At 43.7% G+C, this 13,035-nt stretch overlaps 1 protein-coding gene across 3 annotated transcripts in view; it reads left to right on the top strand.

Annotated features, from left to right (window-relative positions):
* nubpl (nucleotide binding protein-like) overlaps window positions 1–12,751 on the top strand; it is a 217,827-nt gene extending 205,076 nt beyond the window's left edge. For 2 of the 3 annotated variants that reach the window (XM_038781323.1, XM_038781300.1), the window contains one exon: window positions 12,295–12,747. The gene's annotated coding sequence lies outside the window, so the exon portion shown is untranslated. Of the gene's footprint in view, window positions 1–12,294 lie in introns of all 3 variants that reach the window. The other variant, XM_038781314.1, reaches the window with a different exon arrangement.
* Window positions 12,752–13,035: the final 284 nt, after the last annotated feature.

Below are 13,035 nucleotides of genomic sequence, written 5' to 3'. Positions count from 1 at the left end.
GTTGCCCGGGGCGCCATTTGCTCGGGGGCGCCAGACTCGGGTCCCGCGCATGCGCAGTTGGGCCGGCGCCAACCAGCGCATGCGCGGTGGCCGCATTCCCCGCGGTCCGTCCCCTCGGTCCGCCCGCCCGCTCGGTCCGCTCCCCCCCCCCCCCCCCCCCCCCCCCCCGCCTCGGGTCCGCCCACGCCCCCCCCCTCGGGTCCGCTCCCCCCCCGGGTACAGATTTTAATCTGTAATATTTTTTCTCTCCCCTGTTTAGTATGTGATGCGGGCAGATGCTACAGAGCTCACTGCGTGGCTGCTGTTCTGAGACCTTAAGATCTGTGTTGGAATACAGCCATTTTATGAAGCAGTGGAGTGCCCATTGAGCAGTGGTAGTTCGTTAAGGCCTTGGGCAAAGCTTATGGGTTTAACAATATCGTCAGAAGCCCGAGACACAAACGTCTGACGCCCTGATGTAAAGTCTTGCCACATTTACTGAAGACATTCGCTCACCAGTTCCCCACACACCCGCACCCCCCCCCCCCCGCCATGTGTGCGAGAATAAAGATAGAAGTAAGCCATTACATGTTTGTATAAGTGCTCTTCATCTGTGGATTTATTAACAAAAGTAAATAACAGACTCCGCCGCGGTGCTGGGAAAATACTATTTTTGGACGTAGGGTTTTTCTTTTCCTATTTTTACTAAATGGGAAAGTAAGTGAAGGGTTATTATTGTAAACTGGCAGATGTTTTTATGTCATAGACAGGAAGTCACCAACAGTCATGATGTTGTCAACAACCGCTTTCATTTCACTGCATCTTTAAAGTCGAGGGTGCTGCACAGAATGGTTATCAAACAAAATTTGACATCAAGTCACATGAGGCGCGGTTGGATCAGGTGACAGGAATCTTGGTCATTCATCAAAAAAGTAGACTAACGGAGTGTCGTAAAGGAGATTTGAGGAGAGCATTCCGGAGCTTCAAGTCCTGGACAACTGAAAGCGGGTTCGACGTTGAGAATGCGGAAAAGGTCGGAGGCCCTCTCGGCCCCCCCCCCCCCTCTCGGCCCCGCCCCCCCCCCCCCCCCCCCCCCCCCCCCCCAAGGGCGCCGAAGCTCAGCTTGCCCGGGGCGCCAGCAACCCTAGGGCCGGCGCTGGCTGGTCATTGACTTCAGGAAGCAACGTACTGTACACACCCCTGTCATCATCATCAGGGCTGAGGTGGAGATGGTTAGAAGCTTCAAATTCCATGGGGTGCACATCTCCAAAAATCTGTTCTGGCCAACCCACGTCGACGCTACCACCAAGAAAGCACAACAGCGCCTATACTTCCTCAGGAAACTAAGGAAATTCGGCATATCCACATTAACTCTAACTCTTCCAACTTTTACAGATGGAACCATAAAAAGCAACCTACCTGGCTGCAACACAGCCTGGTATGGCAACTGCTCTGCCCAAGATCGCAAGAAAGTTCAGAGAGTCATGAACACAGCCCAGTCCATCTCACACACACTTGCCTACCATCCATTGACTCCATCAACTCCTCCCGCTGCCTGGGGAAAGTGGGCAGCATAATCAAAGACCCCTCCCATCCGGCTTACTTCCAACTTCTTCTTAAGGGCAGGAGATACAAAAGTCTGAGAACACTCGCATACAGACTCAAAAACAGCTTCTTCCCTGCTGTTACCAAACTCCTAAACGACCCTCTTATGGACTGACCTGATTAACACTACACCCCTGTATGCTTCATCCGATTTCTTTTCTTTTCATGTACTTAATGATCTGTTGAGCTGCTCGCAGAAAAATACTTTTCACTGTACCTCGGTACATGTGACGAGAAACAAAATCCAAATCCAAATCAACAGTATAGCTTCCGTTCAACATGTAGCACCTTTCTCATTTCCCGTTTGTTTTACACCCTTTGGCAGGAATTTGCTACTTTTGTAGCAATTTTACCCCAAAAGGCAGACTGCCATAACTAGGCTTCTGAACAAACTACTGAAATGTACCTTTTTTAAAATAAATTTAGAGTACTCAATTCATTTTTTGCAATTACGGTGCAATTTAGTGTGGCCAATCCACCTAGCCTGCACATCTTTGGGTTGTGGGGATGAAACCCGTGCAAACACGGGGAGACTGTGCAAACTCCACACCTCTTGACCTGGGGCTGGGTATGAACCTGGGACCTCGGCGCCGTGAGGTAGCAGTGCTAACCACTGCACTACCGTGCTGCCTTGAAATGTACCCCTTTTAAGTAAGTTAAATTCTCCTTTAATATTGCAAACTAAAACAAAATTACATTTCCAGATTATTTTGGAAATGTACCTGTGTGTACCAATGTTGGTTTAACAAAATGGAACATAAAAAAGCATGCAGAAAATATTTTCAACTGTTGCATGATGGATGCCAATAATATTGTTTCTAGTCTAAAAATCATGGTTACTGTTCCGAGCAGTAGTTAAGACCATAAGACCATAAGACATAGGAGTGGAAGTAAGGCCATTCGGCCCATCGAGTCCACTCCACCATTCAATCATGGCTGATGGGCATTTCAACTCCACCTACCAGCATTCTCCCCGTAGCCCTTAATTCCTCGCGACATCAAGAATTTATCTATCTCTGCCTTGAAGCCATTTAGCGTCCCGGCCTCCACTGCACTCCGCGGCAATAAATTCCACAGGCCCACCACTCTCTGGCTGAAGAAATGACTCCGCATTTCTGTTCTGAATTTACCCCCTCTAATTCTAAGGCTGTGCCCACGGGTCCTCGTCTCCTCGCCTAACGGAAACAGTTTCTTTGCGTCCACCCTTTCTAAGCCATGTATTATCTTGTAAGTTTCTATTAGATCTCCCCTTAACCTTCTAAACTCCAATGAATACAATCCCAGGATCCTCAGCCGTTCATCATATGTTAGACCCGCCATTCCAGGGATCATCCGTGTGAATCTCCGCTGGACACGCTCCAGTGCCAGTATGTCCTTCCTGAGATGTGGGGCCCAAAACTGGACACAGTACTCCAAATGGGGCCTAACCAGAGCCTTATAAAGGCTCAGTAGCACATCGCTGCTTTTATATTCCAACCCTCTTGAGATAAATGACAACATTGCATTCGCTTTCTTAATCACAGATTCAACCTGCATGTTTACCTTTAGGGAATCCTCGACTAGCACTCCCAGATCCCTTTGTACTTTGGCATTATGAATTTTCTCACCGTTTAGAAAGTAGTCTATGCTTGGATTCTTTTTTCCAAAGTGCAAGACCTCACATTTTCTCACGTTGAATTGCATCAGCCATTTCCTGCACCACTCTCCCAAACTGTCTAGATCCTTCTGCAGCCTCCCCACTTCCTCAGCACTACCTGCCTGACCACCTAACTTTGTATCATCGGCAAACTTCGCTAGAATGCCCCCAGTCCCTTCATCCAGATCATTAATATATATGGTGAACAGCTGCGGCCCCAACACTGAACCCTGTGGGACACCGCTGGTCACCGGCTGCCATTCCGAAAAAGAACCTTTTATCCCAACTCTCTGCCTTCTGTCAGACAGCCAATCCTCAACCCATGCCAGTAGCTCACCTCGAACACCATGGGCCCTCACCTTACTCAGCAGCCTCCTGTGTGGCACCTTATCAAAGGCCTTTTGGAAATCCAGATAGACCACATCCACTGGGTTTCCCTGGTCTAACCTACTTGTCACCTCCTCAAAGAATTCTAACAGGTTCGTCAGGCACGACCTCCCCTTACTAAATCCATGTTGACTTGTTTTAATCCGACCCTGCTCTTCCAAGAATTTAGAAATCTCATCCTTAACGATCGATTCTAGAATTTTACCAACAACCGAGGTTAGGCTAATTGGCCTATAATTTTCCATCTTTTGTCTTGATCCTTTCTTGAACAAGGGGGTTACAACAGCGATCTTCCAATCATTCGGGACTTTCCCTGACTCCAGTGATTTTTGAAAGATCTCAACCAACGCTTCCGCTATTTCTTCAGCCACCTCCCTCAGAACTCTAGGGTGTAGCCCATCGGGGCCAGGAGATTTGTCAATTTTAAGACCTTTTAGCTTTTTTAGCACCATCTCTTTTGTAATGGCAACCATACTCAACTCAGCCCCCTGACCCTCTATAATTTTTGGGATATTACTCATGTCTTCCACTGTGAAGACAGACGCAAAGTACTTATTAAGTTCTCCAGCCATTTCCTCGTCTCCCATCACTAGCCTTCCGGAATCAGTTTGAATTGGCCCAATGTCTACTTTGGCCTGTCGTTTGTTTCTTATGTATTGAAAGAAACTTTTACTATCATTTCTTATATTACTGGCTAGCCTGCCTTCATATTTGATCCTCTCCTTCCTTATTTGTACTTTGTTAACCTCTGTTTGTTTTTGTAGCCTTCCCAATCTTCTGATTTCCCAGTGCTTTTGGCCACTTTATAGGATCTCTCTTTTTCTTTGATACATTTCCTGACCTCCTTTGTCAGCCATGGCTGTCTAATCCCTCCCCGGATAATCTTTCTTTTCTTGGGGATGAACCTCTGTACAGTGTCCTCAATTATGCATACAAACTCCTGCCATTTTTGCTCTGCTGTCTTCCCCACTAGGGTCTGCTTCCAGTCGATTTTCGCCAGTTCCTCTCTCATGCCCTCGTAATTACCTTAATTTAACTGTAACACCATTACATCCGATTTTGCCTTCTCTCTTTCAAACTGCAGACTGAACTCAACCATATTATGATCACTGCTTCCTAATTGTTCCCTTACTTTAAGATCTTTTATAAAGTCTGGTTCATTACATAGCACTAGGTCCAGAATAGCCTGCTCCCTTGTGGGCTCCATGACAAGCTGTTCCAAAAAGCCATCTTGTAAGCATTCCATGAATTCCTTTTCTTTGGATCCACTGGCTACGTTATTTACCCAATCCACCTGCATATTGAAGTCCCCCATGATCACCGTGACCTTGCCTTTCTGACATGCCTTTTCTATTTCCCGGTACATGTTGCGCCCCTGGTCCTGACCACTATTAGGAGGTCTGTACATAACTCCCATTATGGTTTTTTTGCCTTTGTGGTTCCTCAATTCTACGCACACAGACCCCACATCATCCGACCCTATGTCGTTTAGTGCCATAGATTTAATTCTGTTCTTAACTAACAAGGCAACCCCACCCCCTCGGCCCACCTCCCTGTCTTTTTGATAGGTTGTATATCCTTGGATGTTTAACTGCCAGTCCTGAACCCCCTGCAGCCATGTCTCTGTGATGCCTACCACATCATAATCATTCACGATGATCTGTGCCATTAGTTCGTCTACTTTGTTACAAATGCTACGAGCATTCAGGTAAAGTGCCTTAATGCTAACTTTTTTATCATTACAGATATTGGAAGTCCTAAGATGTCCAAAGTTATCCTTCCTTTTTGTTGAATTCCTAGTCTGCCTCAAGCTTAAATCCACCTGCCTACATGTTATGCTCCTGCGTATCTTGCCATTTAACTCCATGCTCCCTGTCGCTTTCACTTTCCCTTCCCCCCAACTCAGAAGTTTAAAGTCCTACTGACCACCCTATTTATCCTCTTCGCTAGCACAGTGGTTCCAGATCGGTTCAGGTGGAGACCGTTCCAACGGTACAGATCCCCTCGAACAAATGTTGTACCAAATTTGTGATTGGTGTCATTTTTTTAATACTCAACTCCTGTTGTTAGCAGGGCCTTAATGTTTTATCTCCTTCAGTAATCCTTTATGGAACTGTCTATATTTGAATGCAGTAGGAACCATTTCTCCAAGGATGAGCGTTTTTGTTCAGCACTGTGCTGTATTCTATGTTCTAATTTGGCAACTTCATTTAAAAATTAAATTTAATTGAATCTTCCGGGCGGCAGGTGGTGGAATGGTTGGCACTGGTGCCTCACGGTGCCGAGGACCCGGGTTCAATCCCAGCCTTGGGTCACTGTCTGTGTGGAGTCTGCACATTCTCCCTGTATCTGCGTGGGTCTCACCCCCACAAACCTAAAGATGTGCAGAGTAGGTAGATTGGCCATGCTAAAAAATGAATTGGGTACTTTCAATTATTTTTCTAAAATTTAATCTTTTAAATACTGGCAAGTTTGGAATAAGCTCTTAAACCCAAATAGTTTAAATATTTAGATAAGTATGTCTTACAGTCTTTGGGAAATAACTAAGATGTTCATTAAATATTTGCTGTGTGTCCAGTTTAATATTACTTTTTTTAAAAATGTAGAGTACCCAATTATTTTTTTCCAATTAAGAGGCAATTCAGCGTGGCCAATCCACCTAAATTGCACATCTTTGGGTTGTGGGGGTGAAAACCAAGCAGACATGGTCTGGAGAGAGTATAATATTGCTTAAAGGAACGGTATGAAGAACCTGATCAGTGACCTTTGCTGATTTAGAATGGATAATCAGATTTGGGTTTGAGAACGAAGCAGACAATTGAGTTGGCCTTTGTCACTTTTAGTCAAAAATCAGATAGGTGAAACTGAATTCTGATGCTCAGTTAAGCATTCTTAATGGCACCATTTCAAATTAAAGAATAAATTTTACATCAATTTTTGAGTTGTGCCATTTTCTATTAGTGCTGATACCATTGCAGGAAATTATATGAGAGGTACAGAAGCCTATATGGTGCTAAATTGAAACACTGAAAGCATAGACTGCCTATTTACTCGTGAACAGGATAGACGTTGAGGTGGCTTAATAGAGTTAATAAAAGAAAAAGGAGTGGACTACAAACCAATTGAGATTATTCTAATTTGAGAGATTCTGGAGGACCGAGGGGCATGCATTTAAACGATTTCCATGCCATTACAGGCATGAAGATATGGGTGTAATTCAGCTACCACATTGTGCCTGGCACGGAGCTGGGAACAACGGGTGCCTCCCGCAAGTGCCCCAAATTGGGCTCCGGGCCGGGACGATTGCGAGTCATGCCTTCGCTGGACGTGATCCAGATCAATATGGCTTATTTAAATATTCGGATGCTGCTTTGACCTGGTGCCAACGGCCGCGAGATCTCGGCCGAGTGCCGTTTAGCACTGGTTTCCACAACCCACCCAATCTGAGAGGAGCCTGTCGAGCTCAGCTCACCAGTGCAGGAAGTCAATTGAAATGTAGCCTCAGCCGAAAGAAACTCCCCCGAGGCCCAAAAAAAAGAGCAAAGTGCCGGTGAATAGTGGGGTGAATCCCAGTGCTGCAGCTGCCAAGAAACACCCAGCCAAACACGCCAAAAGTGGACTTAGTTTCAAATCCGCTGAATCATGCACTGCAAGTTTAAAAATGTATTAATTTTTTTTAATGGACATTGATCAACTGTCAGGGGGTCATGTAACCTATGCAATTTCAACACAGACCTTACTTAGCAAGCTTCCAGAAAGTTCCGAATTGAGTGAAATGCGTAGGGGTCTTCCCTTTGAATGGACATGCCTAAACAGCATCCCTTTGTGCAACCTCACACCTGCTATTGTCAAAGCTTATTCTAAAACACAGACAATGGACCCCTGGACTCAATGTCTCCAAATTTGTGATCTACCAGAGGAAAGCTAAGAATACCCAAGTGCAAAAGACCGCCATCTACCTTCTATTCTTTATCAATGGTCATCAACCATGATTGAAACTGGTTCTCTGATGCTAAAGCCCAGGACACCTGGGCAAATTGCAAAATAGCACCACCAATGCAACCGCTTCAGAGAAGGGCTGTACGATTTTTGCCTTTCTTGATCTGAGGTGTAACAGTCTTTCAAAAGGCCAGCACAGGCTGCAAACAATATAAAAGTTGAAAAATGGAGTTTAGTACAGGAAATGCAGCGAAACAAAAATGTTCCTTGTGTAGTGATCTCCATGTGCATGTACATAAGGGGGTAATCAGTAGCACCAGATGGTCACTAGAGGGCCGGACCAACAGGGGTATAAAAGTAAACCGCATTGTGCCTCTCATCTCTTTTGGATGTACTGTGACCAGGACAGGAGTATCAAATTAGCTCAGATGGTTAGTGTAGTTACGCATAGTTACTGTAGTTAGATCTTGTTGACCTTATCACTAGTATCATGTTAAAGTAAATAACTCACACAATTATTGTTATAGTTACTCAATAAACCTTTTGTTACCACTGGACGAGTTAGTCTTTTTCATTGAGATTCAGAAGACCTCATCAGTAACCAAGGTTTGAGTAACACATGTTACACTCCGTAGTATATCAAAACACACAAAGAAGTGTAATAAAAGATGATACAGAAGTGTAATAAAAGATGTTACCAGGACTGTTGGCTTTAAAAGAACCAGGTAGATGAGATTAGACAAAAAGAAAGAAAACAAAGTACCGACTGCAGAAGACTTCGCAGCAGATGGATCCTCGACGACTAAATGACTTGATGGACCACATTCAAGGTTCATGGCAGCTGAAATAACGGTAACTTAAGTAATAACTGGAAAATATTTACACAACAGTTTCAAGCATATATGGCAGCTGAAAAAAGGAAAATAGCACTGCTACTCGCAGTAGCAGGACATGAAACTATAGAGATCTATAACTCCTTTAATTTCTTGGAAGGTGAGTATTTTATGGTGTCTCAACCGGGGGTTGGGGGGCTGCCACTCCACAGGGCAGGGTTAGGTGGATTGGCCATGATAAATTACCCTTAGTGACCAAAAAGGTTAGATTGGATTATTGGGCTATGGGGAAGGGTGAAAGTGAGGGTCGATGCAGGTGCAATAGGCCGAATGGCCTCCTGCACTGTATGATCTATGACTCACTTTAGATACCTGGGGATCTAAAGCTCCGCAGGTACAACATTCTTCCGAAAGCATTATTACTGGCCAACGAATGTGGAGCTGGGTAAGAGGGGTTGATTCCCAGTGGGGCAGAATGGAGGAGAGTTTGTGCAGGGGGTCGGGATTGAAGGCACCAGCAACAGCTCCCAATGGCCCTGGGGAAATACTCAGGGAGTCCTGTAATAATAGCTTCATTGAGAATTTGGAGGCAGTTTTGCCAGTACTTCGGGTTGGGGGCAGGGTCAAGGGAAATGTCGATTCGGGGGAACCACAGATTTGAGCCAGAGAAGTGGGATGGAAATTTTCAGAAATGGGAGGAGAAGAGGATTAAGATACTAAAAGATTTGTTTCTTAGGGGTCGGTTTGCAGGATTTAAGGAGCTGGAAGCAGGGGGAAATTTTTAGATACACGCAGGTTCAAGATTTTGCCAGAAAGGAGATACAGAGCTTACCGGAGGAACCGGCCTCCACATTGTTGGAGGAAGTGCTGACAACAGGGGGACTGGAGAAGGGGGTAGTGTCGGCGGTTTACAGAGCTATTTTGGAAGAGGAGAAGGCACCACTGAAAGGGATCAAAGCAAAGTTGGAGGAAGAGTTGGGAGAGGATATGGAGGAGGGTTTCTGGTGTGAGGTGCTCTGGAGAGTGAATGCTTCCTCCTCGTGCGTGAGCCTGGGGCTGATACAGCTGAAGGTGGTATACAGAGTGCACCTCACGAGGGCGAGGAGGAGCCGATTCTTTGAAGGAGTAGAAGATGTGTGTGAACGTTGCGGGAGGAGCCCCGCTAATCACGTTCGTATGTTTTGGTCCTGTCCAAAGCTAGTGGATTACTGGAAGGAGGTTTTTCAGGCAATTTCTGATGCCGTGAAACTGGACCCAGGCCCTCAGGAGGCCATATTCGGGGTGTCAGACCAGCCGGGTTTGGAAACGGATGTGGAGGCAAATGTTGTAGCCTTCGCTTCATTGATCGCCCAAATGCAGATCCTGATGGGATGGAGAGCAACCTCTCCACCCTGTGTCCTGGCGTGGCAGGAGGACCTGTTGGAATTCTTGACTCTTGAGAAGGTTAAGTTTGAACTGAAGGGAAGGATGGAGGGGTTCTACAATTCATGGGCATTTTCATTATGCACTTTCAAGAACTGGACGACATCATAAATTAGTTTGAGGGGAGGGGGTTGGTTGGGGGGAGGCGGACTCTGTGTGTTAATGGTGACTGGGTGATTCCTGATTCCTTTTTGTCATTTGTTAATGTGAACATGCGGGCTAATGCGGTTTGGTGAGAGGATTGGATCGTTGTTATTGGTATGGGGAGTGACATATTGTTGCTGATTATTGTTTATTGTTGGTGGTTGTAAATCTGGGAGAAAATGTGAGAAAGGAGGAGAATAAAAATATATATTTTTAAAATTTCTTGGAAGGTCAAGACAAAACTAAATTTAAAGTGATTATCGCAAAATTTGAAAGGCACTGTAAAAGTCAGTCTGGTGAGATGCTGGAACAATTTAACTTTCATCATAGGGGCCAGAGAAACGGAGAGCCCATCACTAATTTTATTACAGACCTCAAGTTATTAGCACAAGGCTGCAAATTTGCTGATTTCAGAGACTCAATGATAATGGATCAATTGATTTATGGACTATCTGATAAAAATTTGAGGGAAGAACTTTAACAAAAAAAGTTTCTAACTCTAGAGATCGCTATACAGAAATGCCTTGCTTATGAACAAAAACAAAATCATTACTTTGAGTCTTTCTTTACAAACAGAGCATCATTATCGAGAAAACAAAATCCGTTAAAATAGCGCGAATATCACCACAGTGTTGAAACTTAAGAAGATGGATGTTCTGAGCAGTAGCCATCTTGCGCGTGTGCAGTCTGACCAGTCCGCACATGCGCACTTCCCTAAAAGACGCAAACCGATAAAACAGCGTTCTGCACATGCGCGAGAAGCCGCAGTTGCAAAAAGAGTGCTTCGTAAAGGAAAATCGAATTGCGCATGTGCAATCGATTCCTACGCTTTATGTCAGAAGAGTCAGACCACACCCACTTAAAGCAACACTGTCCGAAAATTAAAAATAAGAATTTTAAAGCTGCAAAACCCAATTTGTTTTACCTCGAAAGACAGAACAATGCCTGAACTTCAATCAGTAGTTGGAAATAACCTCCGCAGCACCCTGGAACAAGCAGTTGCACCACCCAAAGTGAAGAGCACAATGACAAATCCGAAACCAAAGAAGGTGATTTGTATGTTGAAGAATACTACTCCGACATGGCTGAGTTATTCGGATATGATGATCATAGCATCAGCAACACGGTTGAAAAGTTCAATACGACTCTACTCGTGGTAGATGAATCCAATACCATGACGCAATGGCAGATTGTTGAAAAATTGGTCCAGAGTATCAGATTAGCTCAGATGGTTAGTGGAGTTACGCATAGTTACTGTAGTTAGATCTCGTTGACCTTATCACTAGTATCAATGTTAAAGTAAAGAACTCACACAATTATTGTTATAATTACTCAGTAAACCTTTTGTTACTACTGGACGAGTTAGAGTCTTTTTCATCGAGATTCAGAAGACCTCATCAGCAACCAAGTTTGAGCAACACATATTACACTCCGTAGTATATCAAAACACACAAAGAAGTGTAATAAAAGATGATACAGAAGTGTCATAAAAGAATAGCACCACCAATGCAACTGCTTCAGAGAAGGGCTGTGTTATTTTTGCCTTTCTTGATCTGAGGTGTAACAGTCTTTCAAAAGACCTACTGGCATGTTTGCAAAGGCCAGTACAGCGTGCAACAATATACAAGTTGAAGAATGAAATTTAGTACAGGAAATGCAGCGGGAAAAAAAATGTTCCTCGAAGGCAAGAACAGTTGGTGCTGATCACAAACTGGCCTCTACTCACAGGGCATGGTCACACTATGATGTCACCACATTGCTCCTCCACTTTAAAACAGGGAATACTACACTTCAAATGATACTCAAACATAAAAAGTAAAGCCCTTTAAAACCACTATAAAAATGGGGATAAAAACTTAAAATGGGGATTGACTGTATAAGCTCGGTGTTAGCTTTATATCGATGATCCAAACTAGCTACACATAATAAGAGCCCTTGTTTGCTTTCCCCGTGCATTTTTAATGTGTTGTTAATAATTATTGCCAGGTTTCTTTCTTGATTTGTTGCAACTGAAAATGCATAACACTGCACTTATCTGTATTAAAGGAGAACTGCTCACACTCTTCAATAGGTTACAGATCTACCTTAATTTATTTGGTCTTAATTACTCAACCTTGTACATATTTTTGTGTCAACTGCAAACATTGCTTATTCAGAATGCCCTCATCTGAATCTTAATGAGAATGAACAGCTTTGATGCCATCAGGCAGTGGTTACCAAGTCAAATTTAGATCCAATATCATTACTTGTGACAATAAAGATTATTATTTGTGACAATCCACTGCCTGTAAAATCTCCGTCAATTACCTATCTGATCAGTATTCCTGTATTTTGTAAATTTTCTTTCAGGAACTCAATTGCAGTAGGAGACTCCCACGATGACAGTGGAAATGTTTACGGATGTCTGCAAAACATCACTGAAAGAGGTCAAACACACCTGCCGATTCATAGGAGTCCCTGACTTATGACTGATCAAAATGAAGAACGCTGATCCAAGATTGCACTGAATCCATCAAGAGACCTCACCAGGAGTGTGCAGAGGTGAGGTCGAGGGGGTCAAAATGAGCGCACCATTCTCCAAAATTCCCATGTACCTGACCACCTCTCCATGTGGCAAAGTCTGCTGATCACGCATTGGATTTAACAGCTCAGAACCCATCAATGATCTCAGAACCCAAAGGATTTTGAGGGATTTTTCTCTCAGTTTTCAGCCTACAGAAATGGCTGTTGTACAATTAATGTGATACTTATTTGATGCACAGACTACACTATTTTCCAAAATAGAAATAAAATATTTTAAAAGAAATTATTTAATATTTTTGTTTTTATTAAATGTCCTCTAGCTAGTGTAATCCTTTGTAATAATCCCATAGTTTATATTGTAAGGAAATGAGCTGAAATGTAAACTGCAAATATAATTGGCCATATGCTGTAGAAGATGTGAATAGGTTTGCTTGCAATTGAATAGTAACCACAACAGTTAATGTACAACAACTATCATAACTACTTGATGTTAGCAACTATATGCATAAGATATGAAGGAAAAGAATCAAAAAAAGCTATAATAATAATCTTTATTAGTGTCACAAG

The sequence above is a fragment of the Scyliorhinus canicula genome, chromosome 2, assembly GCF_902713615.1.
Source record: "Scyliorhinus canicula chromosome 2, sScyCan1.1, whole genome shotgun sequence".
NCBI classification, from domain to species: Eukaryota; Metazoa; Chordata; class Chondrichthyes; order Carcharhiniformes; family Scyliorhinidae; genus Scyliorhinus; species Scyliorhinus canicula.
This window is presented reverse-complemented; position numbering and strand designations above follow the sequence as displayed.